General features: G+C 35.6%; 1 long non-coding RNA gene across 14 annotated transcripts in view; it reads left to right on the forward strand.

The window, feature by feature from the left end:
• LOC127864965 (uncharacterized) overlaps positions 1-17268 on the forward strand; it is a 28408-nt gene extending 11140 nt beyond the window's left edge. For 2 of the 14 annotated variants that reach the window (XR_008042381.1, XR_008042385.1), the window contains exons 6-13: positions 93-165; positions 5248-5413; positions 7083-7324; positions 8901-9047; positions 10061-10170; positions 12759-12905; positions 14707-15224; positions 15313-17268. This is a non-coding gene — a long non-coding RNA (uncharacterized LOC127864965). Of the gene's footprint in view, positions 1-92; positions 166-5247; positions 5414-7082; positions 7325-7792; positions 7906-8900; positions 9048-10060; positions 10214-12758; positions 12906-14706; positions 15225-15268 lie in introns of all 14 variants that reach the window. The other 12 variants (XR_008042393.1, XR_008042384.1, XR_008042390.1 and 9 more) reach the window with 12 other exon arrangements.
• The last annotated feature ends 707 nt before the right edge of the window (positions 17269-17975 follow it).

Raw genomic sequence — 17975 nt, forward strand, 5'->3', positions numbered from 1 at the left:
GGGTTTTATATTTGGTCCATGTAACTGATGCCATTTCTGAATGCATTGAATACATTTCTGGGATTTGTTAAGATATTTATATCTGTTCATAGGGTCCTTATCATCACAAGTTTGGCCCAGCAAATGATGTCCCCCAACTGCAACACAGCCACTGCATCTCAACAGGTAAGTCCCAGTAATACACTGGCACTACCTCTCAACAGGTAAGTCCCAGTAATACACAGGCACTACCTCTCAACAGGTAAGTCCCAGTAATACACAGGCACTACATCTCAACAGGTAAGTCCCATTAATACACAGGCACTACACCTGAACAGGTAAGTCCCAGTAATACACAGGCACTACCTCTCAACAGGTAAGTCCCAGTAATACACAGGCACTACCTCTCAACAGGTAAGTCCCAGTAATACACAGGCACTACCTCTCAACAGGTAAGTCCCAGTAATACATGGGCACTACCTTTCAACAGGTAAGTCCAAGTTATACACAGGCACTACATCTCAATAGGTAAGTCCCAGTAATACACAGGCACTAAATCTCAACAGGTAAGTCCCAGTAATAGTTTGTTTCATCACTTTTGGAATGGGGCTGGGACTTTTTGTATTCGGAAAAAAAACTGTCTTTTTATTATTCCCCGCCATAGGAGGAGGGATATTGTTTTGGCGTTGTCCGTCCGTCCGTCTTTCCATCCGTCCGGCACTTTTGTGTCCGGGGCCATATCTTGGAAATGCTTTGGCGGATTTTATTCGTTGAAATTTGGTATGAGTATATATATGGATAAGAGGATGATGCACCTTAAATGGCATTGTACACCATCTGTTAATAACGGAGTTAAGTTCCTGTGTACCTTGAAAAAAATCTTTTTAATATAAGCTTAGAGCTTTATCTCCATTAACACATGAGCCAGAGCCATGCATTTTGCCATATTTGTTATTAATCATCTGAGGGTGATTCATATTCAACACCCATAATCCTAGGGGCTAAGGGCATGGCCCTTTGTATCTTGAAAAAATGCTTTTTAATATAAGCATAGAGCTTTATCTCCATTAACACATGAGCCAGAGCCATGAAACTTGCCATAGTTGGTCTCAATCATCTGGGGGGTGCTTCACATTCAACATTCATAATCCTAGGGGTCAAGGTCAAGGTTACACATCATGGTTAAAGGTCACAAATTTTATTAATTATTCATTATTTAGTCATTCTTTTACTATGCATTAATGGATTCTGTAATAACTGTCCATAGGTAATTGATTCATGAAAAATATACTTTCTGCATTTTATTGTCTGCAAACCCATCACAGGTACAAATGAGTTAAAAAAATAATTAACAAAAGGCACAACCCTTGGCTTATACCTTTTATTTTAGTTCTACACCCATTCATAAACAAAATGTATTTGGCAGGGGATATCAATTCAACAAATTTACTTGGCTTAAGTAAAATTGAGAAATTGGTGTTCTGGTAGTTTTTGGTAACAAATACTTTAATATTGAGGATACAAGTGTGTTAAATATTACATTTTCTATGGATCAACTTGTAGAGCTGAATAGAAAAATAAAATGGAAATGGCATATATTTTTTCCTTGCTTTGGAAACCTTCACTTGTTAATTTTATTCAGTCATTTTAGAAAAATGTATACTTTGTTACATTTGGAATGTGGCCGAACAACAGCCCCAAATAAATATACATTAAAAACTGAGGTAAGTCTCCTGATCATTGGAAAAGGAATCACTGCTGATCACCTAGCACGAGTTCCCGTCTTAAAATGCCTCGTTCTTAGAAAACTTGTCTTAATGCATGTGCTGCTTTAAGCCTCACCCTAGATTAGCCTGTTCATTCCGCACAGGCTAATACAGGACAACATTATCCACTTTTTGCATTTTTTTGCTTTTTTTGTTTCAGGTAGTCTCTTCTTTATGAAAATCCTGTCTTGTTAAAAAATTTGTCCCTGATTAGCCTGCGCCGACTGCACATGCATTAAGCCAAATTTTCCCTAAAAGCGGCTTTTATAAACTTAAGACTTTTGTTGCAATCAAGTTTAACAAATTGGTAAAACCCAAATGCTAACTGGGTTTTCTGCACTTCAATTAATTGACCAGACTATCTTATTTCAATTTGAGGGTTAAACGTGAAACTAAGGCATCTTCAATACAATACAAGAGTTTCACACTTAACACTCAAATTATGGGTTATATTGACCAACAAAAGCTTTATTTAAAAAATGGCAATAATATGCAAATTATTTGTAGGTACCAATCAAAACTTACTCTTTAACTCTTTGCAAAATCATGTTCCATATCAAATGTAATGATCATAATGAAACAGTCATTTCTATAAAAAGGGGTCAATGTTTTTTGTAAAATGGGTTTTATACTTTTGGGGATCTGAATAGCAACTTTAATAGCCAATAATGTGATTGAAATTGTTATTATATGCAAGTGATAGTAGTAGTATAAGAAGCTTTGTATCGACTACATCAGGAATTGATTTCCCCAATTGCTATAGACCCCAGAAAACTTGTTAGTGATATGTGATACATATGAACACATTTTTAGCTCATCTATTTTTTTTTTTTAAATTATGAGCTATTGTCATCACCTTGGTGTCGGCGTTGGCGTTGCATGGCGTCGGCGTCCGGTTAAGTTTTGCATTTAGGTCCACTTTTCTCAGAAACTATCAATGCTATTGCATTCAAACTTGGTACACTTACTAACTATCATGAGGGGACTGGGCAGGCAAAGTTAGATAACTCTGGCTTGCATTTTGACAGAATTATGTGCCCTTTTTATACTTAGAAAATTGAAAATTTTGGTTAAGTTTTGCGTTTAGGTCCACTTTTCTCAGTAAGTATCAATGATATTGCATTCAAACTTGGTACACTTACTTACTATCATGAGGGGACTGGGCAGGCAAAGTAAGAAAACTCTGGCATGCATTTTGACAGAATTATGTGCCCTTTTTATACTTAGAAAATTGAAAATTTTGGTTAAGTTTTGTGTTTAGGTCTATTTTATTCCTTAAGTATCAAAGCTATTGCTTTCATACTTGCAACACTTACTAACTATCATAAGGGGACTGTGCAGGCAAAGTAATGTAACTCTGACTGGCATTTTGACAGAATTATGTGCCCTTTTTATACTTAGAAAATTGAAAATTTGATTAAATTTTGTGTTTAGGTCCACTTTATTCCCACAGTATCAAAGCTATTGCTTTCATACTTGCAACAATTATTGACTATCATAAGGAGACCGTGCAGGCAAAGTTATGTAACTCTGACTGGCATTTGGACGGAATTATGGGCCCTTTATACTTACAAAATTGAAAATTTGGTTAAGATTTATGTTTTGGTTCGTTTTACCCCTAAAGTATCATAGATATTGCTTTCATACTTGAAACACTCACAAACTATCATAAGGGTACAGTAAAAGGACAAGTTGCATAACTCTGGTTGTCATTGTTACGGAATTATGGCCCTTTTTTGACTTAGTAACTTTGAATATATGGTTCAATTTTGTGTTTTGATCCACTTTACTTCTTAAGTATCAAGGCTATTGCTTTCAAACTTCAAATACTTTCATGCTATCATGAGGTTACTGTACCTGGCAAGTTGAATTTTACCTTGACCTTTGAATGACCTTGACTCTCAAGGTCAAATTATTAAATTTTGCTAAAATTGCCATAACTTCTTTATTTATGATTACATTTATTGATACTTTGACGAAACTACTCTTACCTGACATACCACAATAGACTCCACCCAAACCATCCCCCGTGCCCTCCCCCCCTCCCCCCTCTCACAAATGACCACCACACCCTCACAATATACCCCCACCCCACCCCCCCCACCCCACCCACCCCTAAATTTTTTTTTAATGTTTTTTTTTTTAAACATCATCTCACAAATTACCACACAACACCCTCACACTATACCCCACCCCCACCCCCAATTTTTTTTTTTAAATGGTTATGTTTGAAATACCGTCCAACCATCGCACCCAAAAAATCCCCCCCCCCCCCCCCCCCCCCCCCCCCGATTTATTTTTTATATATTTTTACTTTTTCGCTTTTTTGGAAGATAATGTAATAATTGTCCACAATCCCACACTATACACCCCTCTTCACTCCACCCCTCCCTCCTTTGTCATTGAAAATGAGAGTCCCTTCACCTTTAAAAAGAAAATAGATGAGCGGTCTGCACCCGCAAGGCGGTGCTCTTGTTAGATCTGTTTTAAACTTACTCTATAAAGCATTTACTGTGATAACCCTAGGTTAAGTATTGTGCTGTACTGCGTGGTCAACTTTTGGCTCGTTACCACTCTAGAGGCCTAATTTGTTAATCCAATCTTGATGAAACTTGGCAAGAAGTATATATTGATGCCACCACAGGGGCAACATATATGACTTTATCTTGATACAACTTAGTGGGTATGCTTATATTGACAATATGTATGCCAATTTGGAGTTCAGGTTATGTGCTAAGTCAAATTGTAGAACTCCACTCCAGATGCCACATTTATGACTCAATTTGATGAAACTTGGTCAAAATGTTTATCTTTTAATTTTTTAGGCTAAGTTTCTTTCAATGTAACATTCATCCAAAAACTAGGTCACCAGGTACAATATATAAAAACCTTCTTTTCACTTTAGAACTCACATTAATAACTCATTCTTGGTGAAACGTGGTCATAATGATAATCTTGAATGCTTGACATTGGATTCACATCATGTGCATTCAAAAACTAGGTCACTAGTTCAAATGTTCTTAATATCTTGTTACCACTCTAGATAACTTTATTGACACTCAATCTTCATAAAACTTCATTTGAATGATGTTTGTATTTTGTCTAGACCAAGTTTGAAATCGGGTCACATCTTTCCATTAACAAGGTAAAAAAGTTAAATCATAAACCACTCTAGAAGCCATATGTATTGACTCAATCATGTTCAAACTGGGTCAGAATGTTTATCTTTACAATATCAAGGCCATTTTCGAAACTTCAAGTCTTCTACCAAAGTTTTAAGTTGAACTAACGTAAGTCTTCAGGGTCATCCTGACCCTCTTGTTTCAATAAGCAAGAAGGATATATTGGATTGCTTTCAATTAAGGAACTTATTGATGTTTTTAAAGATAATTTTTGCATTAAAGAAATATGCTGTGTGTTGTGTTGCTCAGTGTACTTAAAATACTTATGGTGTTTTATTTTAAAACAAAATGTATGTTTTCTACTCATTCTATGTTCAAAGGTCCTCAGTCTCTCTTGCAACAACAAAAGCTGAAGTTGAAGTGTGAAAGAGAGAAAGAGTTGACATGAAATTGCTGCTTCAGCCTTAATTGGAACATCAGCAGCACCAGCAACAACAACACTTAAAATTCAGCAATCAACAGTTCGATTGACGAAGGCTTTCAAATGTATGAGACTTGAGAAAATTAAATTGGAGATTCACCTTTGGTGAATGTTTTTTTTAATATTTGAGCGGATAATAACAATTGAGGCTTGAACATGTGCTTAAAGTGTCGTCCACGCAGGCTAATCTGGGTTAACACTTGTAGCTGTAATGGTATTTGTTTGTATAAAGGAAGTCTTTTTGGCAAAAATCTAGCTAAGGCGGATTGTCGTCAGTGATTAGCCTGTGAGAACTGCACAGGCTAACTTGAGACAATACTCTACATACATTTAATTTATGCTTTCCGGTGGTTTAAAGAGAAATATCAGTGAAATAAAACTGGTATTTCACTGTTTTAAACAGTGAAAAATAATGATATTTTTCAGTTTTACAGTGAAATGACGTCATTTTTTCGACTAAATGATGTCATAAGTTCAGCGAAATTATCAAGTTTATCTCTTTTACAATATTAATAAGCGGTGAAAAAAGCATTAAAATAAAAAGAAAATGTGTTGGATTTGATGGAATATATATTTTAATTCACTTGTGATCATACAAAATTCATATTTTCACTCCCGCAGCCTGGCTGCGCCAATTGTGAAAATATTATTTTATATGATCACTCGTGAAATAAAATCGATATTCCATCGAATCCAACAAATATCCTCTTTACATTTAACCCCATTTTCACGGAGTGAGGCTCAATTTTGTGAATATTCATATACATGTGGCATTATGATTCTGTCCATGTGACATTTTCATAGCTCGATGAACCAAATGCATCTACAAATTATAAACTCATTTATTTGTATTACCATTTTATTGTTCCATTCCCTTGTTGCGAAATTACATCATTATTTTGTGCCAACCTTTACACAGTAAATATGACGTTACCGTTGGCATTTACCGGAACCCGAGCAGCGTAGGTTATGTTTGGGAGGCGGGTGGTTGACTTTTTAACTTCAATAATGACTGTTTCTTTTCATTTGTCTATGGCAAAATGACACATTAAATGATGCCTTTAAACAAAAATGAAATCAGATACTATAGCGAGTTAGACAATTTTGATATTTCAGCCTATGTTAACTAAAAGTCTTTGTGTTGTAATTATAAGGGTTTAATAGTAATTAAAAATTATTTACTATGGGTAAAAATGTGGCGTCTTTTAGTGGTTTGCCTTTAACATTCTATCTGCTCTATATTTCAAAACATTGGATCATCATGATAATTGGTGATAATATTTTTTATCATAATCTCTCGTCCAAGTTTTGTTAGCAGCCAGATCAACTTTAGCACTTTGAACATATGTTTTTGTTTAATGAACACAATTGACCAAATTAAACTTGTCTGCCATTGCACTCACAATCACTGTAACACAGTTTTCTAAACAGGCGTATGTTGTTGGCAATCTCGTTGTTCATTTATTTGGATTATGAACTGAGTGAAAAAATGAGCCCTGTCTAAGCATAAATACCATAATAATTTATGCACTTGGCGTAATTTTCTTGACAATTTACATATCTTTCGGTGTACTGCTCACATTGCAAAACTGTGCAATGCTATGTAGAGTTTATGCCCTGTGTCTAACTTCATGTCAAATGGTGACTTGCCTACTTAAAATGACCTTGTTGAGATGAATAGAATAATCTCGTGCTGATGCAACTGTTTCATGTTGTTTCTATTTTATTTTACAGGAAAAACTGTCAATTTACAAAGCACCCTTCCCTGAAAATCTGGCCAAGCTAATACACAATGTGAATGCATCAACGTGACCCTTCAGAGAAACAGGATTCCAGGCCGAATGTCAAACCGTCTGGGCTCCAGCAGCAGCCTCAGCCGTGGGGGTCAGGTTCATGATGCACCTATGCTCTCAATGCTCTATGAACATCATAATCTCACAGCAACAGTGGATAACATGACCTTCAAGTTGGGGATGGTAATGCATGATAATTTTATTAAAACCCACAAACCAAGTCTTAGAGAGGATGTATTTAAGTCAATTTTCTGTTAGTTGGTTAGTCAGATGGGCGTTTTGTCTGCATATTATGTAAAACAATTTTATCAAACCACATCTACATTTCTCAAGGGAAATGATACTTCAGTTGTGTAAACCCCATGAAGTCTGGGTTTGATTGGTAGATGGTCATCTTGTGACAAAGCCCTTACTTATCATTGGCCAAGTAACTTTTGCACAAGTTCAAATTAATATCTTTGTATCTCACCACACATGGGAATTCAGAGGCTGTGTAACTTATATTCTTTTCAAGGTTATTAACTGGCATTGTGCCCACAGTTGTGTGAATATTTTTGTTGATAAAAAAGAAAGCATAAAGCATTTGCATCACTTGTAATCAATAATGTTTGATGAAGGAACAATCATTTTGCAATATGACAAATATTCCAGAATATATTTGTCTTTTGACGGATTTTGGTCAGTGTCTAGCAGTATTCTATCAACCAAGCCACGTCCGCAAAGCAGCGATTTGTCTTCCACGTTTGAGCTACCTTTTTGCCACGGTGTGTTGTCCACTCAACATGGATTGTTTTAATAAAACAAATGGAGTTGTAGAAGATATTTGCTGATTCCTGTTTATGATCATAATTGTATATGACACAATTCATCAACAACACTCACGCATATGAACGGTAGCTTATACAAGTATTCATGCACAAATTAAAGGATCATTTTCTTTAAAATGTTCATTCATTATCAAAAATTCGTTTCCAAACATATTTTTATGCCCCCCTTCGAAGAAGAGGGGGTATATTGCTTTGCTCATGTCTGTCGGTCGGTCCGTCCACCAGGTGGTTGTCAGACGATAACTCAAGAACGCTTGGGCCTAGGATCATGAAACTTCATAGGTACATTGATCATGCCCTATTGATTTTGAGGTCACTAGGTCAAAGGTCAAGGTCACGGTGACCAGAAATAGTAAAATGGTTTCCGGATGATAACTCAAGAACGCATATGCCTAGGATCATGAAACTTCATGGGTAGATTGATCATGATTCGCAGATGACCCCTATTGATTTTGAGGTCAATAGGTCAAAGGTCAAGGTCACTGTGACCCGAAATAGTAAAATGGTTTTCGGATGATAACTCAAGAACGCTTTCGCCTAGGATCATGAAACTTCATAGGTAGATTGATCATGACTTGCAGATTACCCCTATTGATTTTGAGGTCACAAGGTCAAAGGTCAAGGTCACGGTGACCCGAAATAGTAAAATGATTTCGGAGGATAACTCAAGAACGCTTTTGCCTAGGATCATGACACTTCATAGGTACATTGATCGTGACCCGCAGATGACCCCTATTGATTTTCAGGTCACTAGGTCAAAGGTCAAGGTCACAGTGACAAAAATCGTATTCACACAATAGCTGCCACTACAACGGACAGCCCATATGGGGGGCATGCATGTTTTACAAACTGTCCTTGTAACATATTGATATATTGACTATGCTTTGATTTATTGTTTGATTTAATCACTTTTCCTCTCTTTTACTTACCAGGTTGAGGGTCTCCCAAAACCACCCAGTGCCTTGCGATGAAAACCTCCAACGGGACTGTGACCTTGCCCTTGGACTCACCTAATGGTCAGGTTCAAGGTCACATGGGCTTAGATAGTCACTGCAGTAAAAAAGTGTATGGTTTTAAAGGTACTTGTTCACAGATTTCATGAGTAGTTTGATTGACCAGACTGACATAACTAAAGCACATTTAAAGTGGCTACATATACATATATAAAAAAAACATACAAACATACATGTATAACTACAAAGAATACCAATATTTGCAGTATGGTATTGCGAATTGCTTTTACTGCTTTTAATACAAAATAATAGTAATAATCTCAGTTAAAAACCCAAAAGAAGGCAGTTTTTATAATTTTCTTTCTTAATTTTGTATATTTATTACTTTAGGTTATTCCATAAACTGTGTTGTTGTGGTTTAATAATGTTTGAAAAATGATATGGATAACTCGATGACCAAGTTATATTATATTGTTCCATCTGTATTTGTAAACAAAATGACTGCAGAACAGGGCATCACTACGTTAATGTATTAACATTTACCTTAAAATTATTTTTTTTTACAATTTTGTATTTTTATACGGGTGGTGCGGTAGTCAAGTGGTAACACACTGGTCTACCAATCCAGAGGTCCCCGTTTCAATTCCTGGCCGGGGCACTGGAAATTTCAGAAGTGCTTCAAGTGTTTCCCACTAGAGATGTACTGGTATGAAACCCAGGTGATTCTTGCGTGTATCGGTTCTATACACTGAGCACGTAAAAGAACCAAGGGATCTATTCGCAAAGAGCTAGGGTATCGCACCCGGATTCCTTGTATCTCAATACTGTCTCTTCTGCTTGCTGTCTATTCAGCAAAAACAAAGGACCCCATTGGAAATAAGTGTTTGCACTTTCATGGGTTATCCTTGACTTCAAGGTCAAAAGAAATACACATACACATTTGTCAAAATGACTAAAAAAGGGCATCAACAGAAACATGTTCATTTAAATATTGCTCAATCACTGACAGTAAACGGAAATTCTACAGAAAGAAAAATACTTTAAAATATTGCTCCATTGTTTAACTGTAAACAAATTGACTACAGAACAGGAATATATCTTTTTAACATTTCCCTTAAAATATTTTATATAATTTTCAGTAAAGAAGATGACTTCACAACATGACATCCAAGACTGCAGGGACGAAATGACTCACGCCAGCAGAGGAAGCCAAGACACAATACGAGAATTTCCAGCGGCTTACCTGCTTGTATGGGTTTATTTTAAACCTAATTATTATATGATTTAGTTAGGTAATTATATATATTTATATAGTTTAAATATAGATTTGATATTATTCACTGAAGTAAAAATATGAAAACAATTATTACAATTTTTTTGTTCAACATCAGCCAGCCAGTAAATTGTTTGTTTCTAAAAAATGCAAATGTGTGTCGAATATCAATAGGACATTACGTTTGTCATAAATCAATTTAAAATATTAAATTTATCTACAACAGTGCACACAATCTGACACTTTTTTTCCACCATACTCAGTCATCGAAATTAGCACACGCCCGATCGCCCGTGGCGAGTAAAATTACTGCCGGGCACATACAAAAATTCACGTTTGTGGCCCGCCGGGCATGTAAATTATTGAAGGCGGTTCTTGATATTTGCAGATCTATTTTTCAATTTTGCGAACAAACACCTTGCCGTAAGTTGTAAAACAATTAAATTTGATTGGTTTAACAACATGCACCTGCTTGCACACGTCATCGTTATTGTTTTTGACCGATGCAGTTCGGTCACATTTGGTTCTTATTGACGGTTTCTCTAGACATTAATCGAGAAGCAATCGTGATACATCGGCTATCTCGGATTCCTCCGTAAGATATTTATGAAATAAATCGTCTGATGATTCAGAGTGATCATTTCAATCAAGTAATACGCTTCCGTTTTTGTCAATGTAAACAAATGTCATTGTCGACATAGAGGCTATGCAGTATCTTAGGTATGTTGATGGGGCTAAACCCGATAAAGCACTTCCAAAATAGAAAATTGACAATGATTTAGAGAAAAAAGAAGTCAAGAAATGGTACGAGGACACCAGAGAACGCTCTTTTCAAGAGCACTGGTGTAACGATCGACCGTCTTAATTCTAGTGACTGATTAGATGAAATTGTATTCACTACTATTGAAACAAATGTTCTGCTTTACTATGTGTAGCATGTAAGTGTTAAAATGTTGTGATTTGTTATAATTTTGGTTAAAAAAGTTTGGGCATGTAAAAAATATGTTGGGCATGTACAAATTCTTAAGTAACTGGCCCGACTGGCATGTAACTTTTCAAAGCTAATTTCGAAGACTGCATACTTTTTGTCAGTTTGTAAGGATGCAATTAAAAAGAGTGTGTATCCGACTTTGCATCAGACCCCTATTAGAAGTAGAGCCCTGCCTATAAAGAGACTAATCCAGTACCGACCTGTGCACATGTCAATTGCAATAAACAAGCTGTCATAATTGCACTTGTCTTTGGCTTATTCTCAGATGAGTCGCTATATCAATGTATTTAATGTTATTTTTTACCTTAAAAAATAACAGTGTGTAAATGTAAACCCTGTAAATTCAAGTGATTTCAAAATAAAACACATGCAAATGACTTTTAAACTGTCCTCACGTTAGTTTCTGTTTTTGTACTGAACATAAAAAAGTGTTGCATTTGTTAAATCTTCATTTATGAATAACACTTTTTCTAGAACAAGTATATTTAAACCCTTTCTTGTTAACCCGCCTCGTGTATTTTATGCCCCACTTCAAAGAAAAGGGGGTATATTGTTTTGCGGGATGTTTGCCGGTCTGTCTTCGTGTTTTGGTAGACCAGTTGATTTCCTATAACTAACTCATCAACAAATTGATATATTGGCTTCATACTTCACATGTGCATTGGTCTTGGGCAGTAGATGACCTCTATTGAAATTGGGGTCACTAGTTCAAAGGTAAAGGTCACTGTCACAATAATTATGAAAATCATGTAAGATCAATAACTTGTCAACAAATTGACCAATTGACCAATTGGTTTGTTACTTCACATATGCATTTGCCTTGGACAGTAGATGGCCTCTATTGAAAATGGGGTCGCTAGGTCAAAGGTCACAGTCACAATACGTGTGAAAATCCTTTCTGATCAATAACTCGTCAACAAATTGACCTATTGGCCTGATACTTCACATGTGCATTGGCCATGGACGGTAGATGACCCCTATTGTAATTGGGGTCACTAGTTTAATGGTCAAGGTCACTGTCGCAATTATAAGTGCGAAAATCGTGTCCGATTAATAACTTGTAAAAAAATTGACCAATTGGCTTGATACTGAACATGTGCATCGGTCTTAGACAGTAGAGGATGTCTATTGAAATTTGGGTCACTAGTTCAAAGGTCAAGGTCACTGTGACATTAGGTGTTAAATTGGTATTCATTCGATATGTCATCAAAGGATTGAGTGATGGGAGTCAAAGCTCTGTTTTGGGAGGCATCTGTCTCAAACCGCGGAGCTCTTGTTTTTATTTAAACATTGTTTAAAAAAGTTTGGTGATAAACCAAAATGAACTAATGTTTCCTCTCTAATTATTGTAGCTTCATTGCATTTAATGCCTTCACATTTTCAAGTCGCTTTACAACTCTAGAACATTGTGGGCACAATGTAGGCTCTAGTTAAATATTTTGACATTGCATTGTGGATATGAAAGGTCGAAACACTGACAAGTGTTTTGTCGGGTTTAAATTATTTTTGTTTGTCCTTGAAAACGCTAGTATTGTCTTTAATTTGTTTGACGCACGATTTACTTTTATTCCAGAAAACCTGGGTAGCGGAGCAATGAGTATGTCCCAGGAGCATTTGCAGTCACAGCAAGTGAACCAGCGGCAGTCATCGTCTCCAGATTCCGAGATCCCCATGCTTCACAACCCTCAGTCTATGAACATCATTTCAGAGCGAACCTTGGGTGAGTTTTCGTGTCATGTGCATGCTTTTTCGTGGCCTCACTTTCAGAGATTGGTGGGTGCATGTAGATTTACCCTTTTGTGTCCATACATCTTTCAATCCAGCTGTGTTTTTTTTGGTCATGTGTGACCTAGAAAAGTATTGCTTCTTGTGTGATAAAATCAGACATATTTACAATCATGTGAACTTTCCTTCTTGTTTATTATACCCCCACAAATGAAGTTTATGGGTGTATATAGGAGTGAGCTTGTCAGTCGGTCGGTTCGTATTAAGTGTCCACTCTCTAATTCAAATTGTTTTCATCCGATTTTCACCAAACTTGGTCAGATGTTGTATCTAGATGATGTCTAGATCAAGTTCGAATATGGATCATGCCGGGTCAAAAACTAGGTCACTGGATCACTAAGTGCGTTTTAAACATTAAGTATGGTGTCCGCTCTCTTATTCAAGTAGTTTTCATCAGAGCTTCACCAAACTTGGTTAGAATTTGTATCTAGATGATGTGTAGGTAAAGTTTGAACATGTGCCTTGCCGGGTCAAAAACTAGGTCACGGGGTCACTTAGTGCGTTTTAAACATTAAGGATGGTGTCCGCTGTTTTTTTTGTGAAGGCAACATGCAAAATATTCAGTGTTAATGCAGCAGGTAGAGTATTGTGTCGAAGCTCTAGTTTTGGTTAATTTTTAGCTTGGCTGTTTTCGGAGAAAACCCGAGCTATTTTCATAGCCAGCTCGTCATCCGGCATTGGTGTCGTGCTAAAACCTTAACATTGGCCTTAATTTTTTAAATATTGAAGATAGAAAATTGATATTTGGCATGCATGTGTATCTAAGGAAGCTGCACATTTGAGTGGTAAAATTTATTATTTTGATTATTTATAACTCAAATGATTGATTTGTCAAAGTTTTTTTTTAATTATATAATTATCATTTCTTTCATGTTTATTACATACCTGTGGACTTATGTCCATAGATACATGATCAAATCTGGCTATGATCTCTTTTAAACCACAGGCCTTGGTTGTCAGTGATGTCTAACATGGTCATAATTGACTGTGAGACCCTCCCCACCCCCCCCCCCCCCCCCCCCCCCCCCCCGGTTGGATTGGACAAAATTCAAGGGAAGTAATAAGCTTGAAAGGGAGATGATTTCTATACCTGCCAAATGATAAATAGCAATTTTATTTCAAAGCGGCGCAATAGGGGGCATAGTGTTTCTGACGAACACTTCTCTCATTTTAAATGATATAAATAATATTATATATATTATATATATAATTATCATTTCTTACCTGTTCTAATTTTTAAATGCTAGTTTTCATTAAATACCAGTGGACTTATGTCCATAGATACATGATGAACTCTGGCTATGATTTCTTTGATAAACCACAGGCCTAGGTTGTCAGTGTTGTCTGACTTGGTCATTTTTGACTGTCTAGTAGTAAAGTTTACAGTCAAAAGTAAAATGTGGTTGCATCGGTGACTTTTTGCCTACTTCACAGCAGACATCTCAGAAAAACTCTTTTTCAACATGTTTTATTTTCTATTGGCTAGTTGGCCCTTTCTAAATTGTTGTCAATGATAAGGAAATATTTTTCCAAAGGAAAAATGTATGTTTATGGAATATCATCCCATATTTCCTGATTGATGGAGAAACTTAAAGTTAGTTGATAGTAAAGTGGTTATAATTAATTTTTAATGTAACTCAATGTATAAAAGTGCTATTATTGTTCTTGTTTATCATGGGTAACACACATAAAATGAAAAACTGACATTTACTGTTATGAATCTTTCTTTATTTCAGACGTCCATTGACGAAATCAAACCGGCAAATCAGAAGGACAGCCTGTTGCTACAGTTGTCATCATATTAACCCCAGTCATACCGAAGAAGCTCAGAGATATAAATGCTGTTTAAGATGTGCTAGTTTCTGCATACTCCATGTCTGGTGTGAACATGTACAAATGAAAGTCTCTACATACCCCATGTCTGATGTGAACATGTACAAATGAAAGTCTCTACATACCCAATGTCTGATGTGAACATGTACAATTGAAGGTCTCTACATACCCCATGTCTGATGTGAACATGTACAATTGAAGGTCTCTGCATACTCCATGTCTGGTCTGAACATGTACAATTGAAAGTCTCTACATACCCCATGTTTGATGTGAACATGTACAATTGAAGGTCTCTACATACCTCATGTCTGGTGTGAACATGTACAATTGAAGGTCTCTACATACTCCATGTCTGGTGTGAACATGTACAATTGAAGGTCTCTACATACCCCATGTCTGGTGTGAACATGTACAATTGAAGGTATCTACATACCACATGTCTGGTGTGAACATGTACAATTAAAGGTCTGTACATACCCCATGTCTGATGTAAACATGTACAATTGAAGGTATCTACATACCCCATGTCTGGTGTGAACATGTACAATTGAAGGTCTCATCTTTGAATTTGGGACAGGTGGAAAATTAGTGACTTGATTCAGACAAAAATCGCATAATGACAAACCCCAACAAAAAGTGGAAAGCCAGAAAGTCTTGTGGCCAGCCATGTTTTTATGTGACCATCCCAGTTGTGTTCAAGGAAAAACAAAAGTTCATGTTTTATTGGAACTATTATGTTGTCAGTCATTTTATGTTGAAGGCTTTTATTAACTATATTTAAATTTAATAAGATTAAGATTACTTGATAAAAGCAATAATGTAAGATATTATTTTTAAGCGCAAAATTAGCTTTGTACTTTGTCTGTTTTGTGAAATTTTATTTTGGAAATGTTAAGGAAAATATAATGCTAGTAAATATATGTCTATGCATGTTGAATTTAACATTTGTCAAACTGTTTTTATGATGCTGGTAACTTTGACAAAATTGAAAAAAATGTATTGTTTTCATGTAATGACACATGTTTTTTTTTGCTAAACCTGTACTATAGAGGTCATAGTTACAAGAATTGTTCAGACAGGTGGAGAATGATTATGCTATGGCTTTGATACTCTTCAGTGTGCCCATTGGTGTCAGTGTTTTTATCAATAATGTTGTTTATTGTCTTACTATTTCTTGAAAATATTGATTAATTTCAGACAAAAACATTTAATCTTCCTTAAATTGTCTATTCTGTATTTACTACCAGTTATTTAATTATTTGCTTGAACATGATTTAAAAATGACTTTTTTGTGACTTAAAATGCTTTACATGTTTTGAAACTGAGTGTTTAAAAACGAAAATATGAGATGTGGGGATAATGGCAAAGTTATGATCTGATTATTTTTTGTTTTTGTAAGGTTTATTATGCTTTATATGTTTGTGTATAGACGAGATTAACTTGGCCAAGAAATCTTCATCACTGTATACATTGGTCAGTACATTTGTCATTTGTATTTGTATATAGAGCGATAGCGAAATGGTTGTATTTACAATGTAAATCATGCGTTTATTGTTGCCATTTTGACTTTTGCTGTAAACATTCATTTGTACAAACAATTTTCATTGTGTACATCTTTTAGATGCCAGATAATAAAAACAAACATTGCTTGTGGAGATGCTCATTTAAAACTTTCTTAATGATACAGAACAACACATTCTGAAGAGGCAAATATGCTTTAGACAATAGGAACATCTTGTTACTAGTATATGTAATGCCTTTCACTAAATAAAGTCAAGCAACTATTGAAAGATTGGTTTAACTTTGTTTTGCATTATCTTAAGAGAAATTAATTTATTCAACTTGGAAATCAGTCAATTGCAAATCAAGCGAGAGTGATGTAATATGCTAACACTAGTCAATAATTGAATTGTCTCTCTTTGTACGCAAGATAGAGGGACGTTATTGCTTGAAAAATAAAGTTGTCTCCCTTGTTAGATAATACTTTTGTTCATCTCTCAACATAACAAGTACATTCAGACAGTTATTAAAAATATGACACACTTTATACTCGGCCATCAGTTTTTATTAGGATTTTGTGGAATATTTACTAAACTAATATACGTCTATTTAATAAATTAATAGTTATGTGTGGAATTCTGTCTTAAATATGGCATGACCTATCTTTTGTTTCATTAATTCGGATCGGAATAATTTTAGGAAATGGTATGGTTATGAGGGTCTCTACATGCAAAATGTTGCTTTTTGTGTTAAAGATATGGCTTGTACATTGAATTTGTTATGGAAATATCATAGTTTATGTGACTTAAAGAGATATACATGTTTATGTTAGTGATGTGTTTTTGCTGATCCAAGTCTGTTCCTGCACACTATTTAAAGTAGATAACTACAAGTGATCTCATTTAAATGGAAATAGTATTGTACTGTGGAAAAGTGTTGTGAGTTCAAATAAAAATATTATGAACCATTGTATTAGTACTATATTGGTTCCCCTATTGAAACTAGGAGACACATATTGATTTTGGCCTATCCGTCCATTAGTTCGCGGTCATTCTTTGGTCGACATTGGTTTCCAGTCAATATCTTAAGAACTATTCCGTTAAGAGCTTTCAAATTTCACATTGTGATTGGCGTTCTTGGAGGTTTAGTATCGTTTGATTTTGGATTCCTCAGGTAAAGTATTAAGGTTGCAGGGGTCTCTTGGGTGAAATGGTAACAATGTCGGGATTAAGACTTGAGCACACCATCGTCTTTGCATTCAGTCAATACTTGATGTAACGTTTATAAGGAAATCGTTCAATGAGACATCACTCGGACGTATGCACACGTTTCCTCATGGTGAAAGAGACGTTATTGAGACGTCGTCACACATTATAATTTTACAAAATCATGCTGGTAAAGCCTTAAATTTGCTAATTGCTGCGATGCGATTTGATGCTGACGAAGTCATGTTGTCAGAATATCTACATGCTTTTGGTCAAGGCAAAATTAGCAAATGCAGACTACTCTCTGTTGATAACACAGTATTGTTTTCAATATATTATATAACACGAATTTTAGGGAAAGAAATTGATGAAAACCTATCGGTAAATGCCATTTGTCTTGTATTGTGAGACAGAACTACCTAATAGTAGAGTGCCCATGATACATGTAGAAGGAAAATCGTTTAATT

Source organism: Dreissena polymorpha, chromosome 1, assembly GCF_020536995.1.
Source record: "Dreissena polymorpha isolate Duluth1 chromosome 1, UMN_Dpol_1.0, whole genome shotgun sequence".
Lineage (NCBI taxonomy): Eukaryota > Metazoa > Mollusca > Bivalvia > Myida > Dreissenidae > Dreissena > Dreissena polymorpha.